The 6,674-nt window shown below is 41.9% G+C and overlaps 1 pseudogene; it reads right to left on the bottom strand.

Annotated features, from left to right (window-relative positions):
- Window positions 1-559: 559 nt before the first annotated feature.
- Window positions 560-622, bottom strand: LOC144316644 (U4 spliceosomal RNA; annotated as a pseudogene).
- Window positions 623-6,674: the final 6,052 nt, after the last annotated feature.

Below are 6,674 nucleotides of genomic sequence, written 5' to 3'. Positions count from 1 at the left end.
ACCCATCTATGTGCTGTCTATAAGAGACTCATTTTAGACCTAAGGACATCTCCAGCCTGAAAATGAAGGAGTGGAGAACCATTTACCATTCAAATGGTCCTCAAAAGAAAGCAGGGGTAGCCATCCTCATATCAGATAAATTAAAGTTTATCCCAAAGACTGTAGTAAGAGATGAAGAGGGACACTATATCATACTTAAAGGGTCTGTCCAACAAGAAGACCTAACAATCGTGAATATTCATGTCCCTAACGTGGGTGCTGCCAAGTACATCAGTCAATTAATAACCAAATTAAAGAGATACTTAGATAATAATACACTAATAGTAGAAGACTTCAACACAGCATGTTCTGCAAATGACAGATCTTCTAAGCACAACATCACCAAAGAAACAAGGACCTTAAATGATACACTGGACCAGATGGATTTCACAGATATATACAGAACTTTCCATCTGAACGCAACAAAATACACATTCTTCTCAAGGGCACATGGAACTTTATCCAGAATAGACCACATACTGGGTCACAAATCGGGTCTCAACCAATACCAAAAGATCGGGATTAGCAGTAATCATACCTCGAATAAACCTCATTGGCTATGATACTGCCACTGTGCAAAGCTAAAAAGATCGGGATTATCTGAGACATATTTTCAGACCACAATGCTTTGAAACTAGAACTCAATCACAAGAAGAAATTTGGAAGCAACTCAAACACATGGAGGTTAAAGAGCATCCTACTAAAAGATGAATGAATGAGTCAACCAAGAAATGGGAGAAGAATTAAAGAGATTCGTGGAAACTAACAAAAATGAAGATACAACCATTCGAATTCTTTGGGATCCAGCAAAAGCCGTCCTAAGAGGGAAATACATCGCAATACAAGCACCTCTCAAAAAATTGGAAAAAATTCAAATACACAAGCTAATTTCACACCTAAAGGAACTGGAGAAAGAACAAATAAAACGAATGCCAAGCAGAAGAGAGATAATAAAGATTTTAGCAGAACTCAATGAAATAGAGATCAGAAGAACTGTAGAACAGATTAACAAAACCAGGAGTTTGTTCTTTGAATTAGTAAGATAGATAAACCATTAGCCAGCCTTATTAAAAAAAGAAAAGAAAAAAGACTCAAATTAATAAAATCATGAATGAAAGAGATCGCAACCAATACCAAGGAAACAAAACAATTTTAAAAACGTATTATGAGCAGCTAATGCCAACAAATTAGGCAATCTAGAAGAAATGGATGCATTTCTGGAAAACCACAAATCACCAAAATTGGAACAGGAAGAAATAGAAAACCTGAATAAGTCAATAACCAGCGAGGAAATTGAAGCAGTCATCAAAAACCTCCCAAGACACAAAAGTCCAGGGCCAGATGGCTTCTCAGGAGAATTTTATCAAACATTTAAAGAAGAAATAATACCTATTCTACTAAAGCTGTTCCAAAGGATAGAAAGGGACAGAATACTTCCAAACTCATTTTATGAGGCCATCATCACCTTGATTCCAAAACCAAACAAAGACCCCACCAAAAAAGGAGAATTATAGACCAATATCCCTGATTAACACGGATGCCAAAATTCTCAACAAGATGCTAGCTAATAGAATTCAATAGTACATTTAGAAGATTATTCACCATGACCAAGTGGGATTTATTCCCATGATGCAAGGTTGGTTCAATACTCGTAAAACAATCAATGTGATAAATCACATCAACAAGAGAAAAAACAAGAACCATATGATCCTCTCAAAAGATGCAGAGAAACCATTTGACAAAACACAGCATCCATTCCTGATCAAAACTCTCCAGAGTGTAGGGATAAAGGGAACATTCCTCAGCATCTTAAAAGCCATCTGTGAAAAGCCCACAGCAAATATAATTCTCAATGGGGAAACACTAGGAGCCTTTCTCCTAAGATCAGGAACACGACAGGGATGTCCACTCTCACCACTGTTATTCAACATGGTACTAGAAGTCCTAGCCTCAGCAATCAGACAACAAAAAGAAATAAAGAGCATTCAAATTGGCAAAGGAGAAGTCAAACTCTCCCTCTTCACAGATGACATGATACCGTACAGAGAAAACCCAAAAGACTCCACCCCAAGATTGCTAGAACTCATACAGCAATTCAGCAATGTGGCAGGATAGAAAATCAATTCCCAGAAATCAGTGTCATTTCTATACACTAAGAATGAGACTGAAGAAAGAGAAAATAAAGGAGTCAATCCCATTTCCAATTGCACCCAAAAGCATATGAATAAACCTAACCAAAGAGGCAAGGGATTTATACCCTTAAAACTTCAGAACACTTCTGAAATTGAGGAAGACACAAAGAGATGGAAAAATATTCCATGCTCATGGGTTGGAAGAATTAATACTGTGAAAATGTCTATGCTACCCAGGGCAATTTACACATTCAATGCAATCCCTATCAAAATACCATGGACTTTCTTTACAGAGTTGGAACAAATAATCTTAAGATTTGTGTGGAATCAGAAAACACCCCAAATAGATAGGGGAATATTGAAAAAGAAAACCAGAGCCGGGGGCATCACAATGCCAGATTTCAAGTTGTACTACAAAGCTGTGATCATCAAGACAGTGTGGTACTGGCAGACACATAAATTAATGGAACAGAATAGAAAACCCAGAAATGGATCCTCAACTCCTTGGCCAACTCACCTTTGACAAAGCAGGAAAGACTATCCATTGGAAAAACAAGTCTCTTCAATAAATGGTGCTGGGAAAATTGGACAGCCATGCGCAGAAGAATGAAACTAGACCACTCTCTTACACCATACACAAAGATAAACTCAAAATGGTTGGAAGATCTAAATGTGAGACAAGATTCCATCAAAATCCTAGAGGAGAACACAGGCAACACCTTTTTTGAACTTGGCCACAACAACTTCTTGCAAGATACATCTATGAAGACAAAGGAAGCAAATGCAGAAATGAACTATTGGGACATTATCAAGATAAAAAGCTTCTGCACAGCAAAAGAATCTGCACAGCAAAAGAAACAGTCAAAAAAGCCAAAAGACAACCTACAGAATGGGAGAAGATATTTGCAAATTACATATCAGATAAAGGGCTAATATCCAAGATATATGAAGAACTTATTAAACTCAACACCCAAGAAACAAACAATCCAATCATGAAATGGGCAAAAGACATGGACAGAAATTTCTCCAAAGAAGACATACACATGGCCAACAAGCACATGAGAACATGCTCCACATCACTTGCCATCAGGGAAATACAAATCAAAACCACAATGAGAGGGCAGCCCTGGTGGCGCAGTGGTTTAGCACCGCCTTCCACCCAGGGCGTGATCCTGGGGACCCGGGATCGAGTCCCACGTTGGGCTCCCTGCATGGAGCCTGCTTCTCCCTCTGCCTGTGTCTCTGCCCCTGTCTTTCTCTATGAATAAATAAATAAATCTTAAACACACACACACACACAATGAGATACCACCTCACACCAGTGAGAATGGTGAAAATTAACAAGACAAGAAATAACAAATGTTGGAGAGGATGTGGAGAAAGGGGAACCCTCTTGTACTGTTGGTGGGAATGTGAACTGGTGCAGCCACTCTGGAAAACTGTGTGGAGGTTCCTCAAAGAGTTAAAAATAGACCTGCCCTACGACCTTGCAATAGCACTGCTGGGAATTTTCCCTAAAGATACAGATGCAGTGAAATGGCAGGACACCTGCACCCCGATGTTTCTAGCAGCAATGTCCACAATAGTCAAACTGTGGAAGGAGCCTCGGTGTCCATCGAAAGATGAATGGATAAAGAAGATGTGGTTTATGTATACAATGGAATATTACTCAGCCATTAGAAACGACAAATACCCACCATTTGCTTCGATGTGGATGGAACTGGAGGGTATTATGCTGAATGAAGTAAGTCAATCGGAGAAGGACAAACATTATATGGTCTCATTCATTTGGGGAATATAAAAAATAGTGAAAGGGAATAAAGGGGAAAGGAGAGAAAATTAGTGGGAAACATCAGTGAGGGTGACAGGATATGAGAGACTCCTAACTCTGGGAAATGAACAAGGGATGGTGGAAGGGGAGGTGGGCAGAGGGTTGGGATTGGGGTGACTGAGTGACGGGCACTGAGGAGGGCACTGGACGAGATGAGCCCTGGGTGTTATACTATGCATACTATGTTATACTATGTGTTAGCAAATCGAACTTTTATATATATATCTTCTTTAAAACAGCTGAATTAACAGATAAATATTTAAATATAAAATCAAACAGAATGTCTGTTACCGGGATCCCTAGGTGGCGCAGCGGTTTAGCGCCTGTCTTTGGCCCAGGGCGCGATCCTGGAGACCCGGGATCGAATCCCACATCGGGCTCCCGGTGCATGGAGCCTGCTCCTCCCTCTGCCTGTGTCTCTGCCTCTCTCTCTCTCTCTCTCTGTGACTATCATAAATAAATAAAAAAAAGTTTAAAAAAAAAAAAAAGAATGTCTGTTACCAAGTGCTGGGGGCACACACAGACATAGAGAAGCTTATGCTTTTAGGTATGAATTTTCTCAGCAGTTGGATTATATGAATGTTACACGCTCTTTTCAACAGATGAGGGAATGTGAATCAGGCTTGAAGAATCAAAACTCTGAGAAACTTGAGGAGCATTTCTGTAGGTCTCCTTTACACATTGCTGACATCTCCCTAGAGAAGAGACACCTGCTGAGTGCCTGCTGGGAGCTGTGGAAAGCCTCAGGCAGGTGCCACAGAGGGCAGGGCAGGCCACGGGGCTGCCAGGTGGAGAGGCCACCACATCCAAGTAATTCCAGTGAGAGGGGGAGAAAGATGGTCCAGGAAAGGACCGGAGACAAGAACATCTATCCACGTGCAGGGAGGGGTGAGGGATGGGCAGCCCCCCAAGAGCCCCCAGCATCTGTAAAGGAGGAAGAGAGAGCCAGCCAGGTGTGGTGAAGGGAAGCACAGGTGGAGGGGGGCACGGGGAGGGCAGTGATGGAAAGGAGGCTGATGGGCAGCCACGAACCAGATCCTGGGTGGGTTAGACTTCCTGTCCTGAGTGCTGTTTACCTTGAGGAGTACGGGCGGGAGCAGGGTGGATGTCAGCAGGGAAAGGACAGAAGGAGTTCTGTGCTTCTGAAGGATCAACAGAGCAGTAAGTGGAGGGGTTTGGAGGAGAAAACTGGGGCCAGGGAAGCCAGTGAGGAGACTGCTGTGGTGCCTAAACAGGGGACCCATGGAAGAGACTGGGTGGGTGGGATGGGCCACCCTAGGCTCTGCTCCTATCCTGCTCTGCCCTGTGTGCCCAGATCTCTGCTACTGGTGGTGGGGTTCTCACTGGTCCTGGGGCTCCAGGAGCCAGGCCTGGGTCCCCTTGTGTCCTCCACTTGCTCTAGGACAGGCTTCATCCCACAGTCCTCCTGGGTGGTGGGTGCAAGGCAAATGGTAGAAAAATGTTTTACCCAATGTCAAGTTCTAACACTCTTTCTCCCTCCTAGGATTGTTCCTCATTGTTCTGATGTCCAGTTTGCCTATTTTCCTTCTGCCAACTTTTTGGGTCACTTAAGATTCTCTAAATTAGTTTTTATTTATTGAGTTTTATTAGTTTCAGGGGTAGAATTTAGTAGCTCATCAGGTGCATACAACACCCAGTGCTCATCACCTCAAGGGCCTACCTATTAATGCCCATCACACAGTTATCCCTTACCCCATCCACCTCTCCTCCTGCAACCCTCAGTTTTTCCATAGAGTTTTATACTTTGCCTCCCTCTCAATTTTCATCTTCTTTTAGCTTTCCTTCCCTTTCCCTATGTTCATCTATTTCATTCCTTAAGTTCCATATATGAGTGAAATCATATGATATTTGTCTTTCTCTGCCTGACTTATTTTGCTTAGTATAATACCCTCTGATCCCATCCATGTCCTTGCAAATGGCAGGATTTCATTCTTTTTGATGGTTAATAATCCATTGTATCCTTTGTTATATCACACCTTCATTCACCCTTCGATAGACATCTGGTCTCTTTCCATAGTTTGGCTATTGTGGGTGATGCTGCTATAAATATTGGGGTGCATGTGACCCTTCAAATCACTATTTGTTTATGTTTGCATACATTCCTAGTACTGCAATTGCTGGGTCATAGGGTAATTCTGTTTTTGACTTTTTGAAGAACCCTATACTGTCTTCCAGAGTGGCTATACCAACTTGCTTTCCCACCAGCAGTGTAAGAAGGTTCCCCTTACTCTACTCCTCTCCAACATCTGTGTTTCCTGATTTGTTAATTTTTACCCATTCTGATCTGTGTGAGGTGGTATCTCATTGTGGTTTTGATTTGTATTTCCCTGATGCCGAGTGATGTTGAGTAATTTTTCATGTGTCTTTGGCCATTTGTCCTCTTTGGAGAAATGTCTGTTCATGCCTTCTGCTCATTTCTTGACTGGATTATTTGTCTTTGAGTGTGGAGTTTGAGAAGTTCCTTATAGATTTTGGATTCTAGCCCTTTTCTGGTAAGACAGTTGCAAATATCTTCTCCCATTCCATAGCTTGCCTTCTAGTTTTGTTGGCTGTTTCCTTTGCTGTGCAGAAGCTTTTTATCTTGATAAAGTCCCAATAGTTAATTTGCCTCTGTTTCCCTTGCCTTTGGAGATGTGTCTAGCAAGAAGTTG

The sequence above is a fragment of the Canis aureus genome, chromosome 6 (assembly GCF_053574225.1).
Source record: "Canis aureus isolate CA01 chromosome 6, VMU_Caureus_v.1.0, whole genome shotgun sequence".
Taxonomy (NCBI): Eukaryota; Metazoa; Chordata; class Mammalia; order Carnivora; family Canidae; genus Canis; species Canis aureus.
Note: the sequence above shows the minus strand (reverse complement) of the source record. Positions and strands in the feature narration are given on the sequence as shown.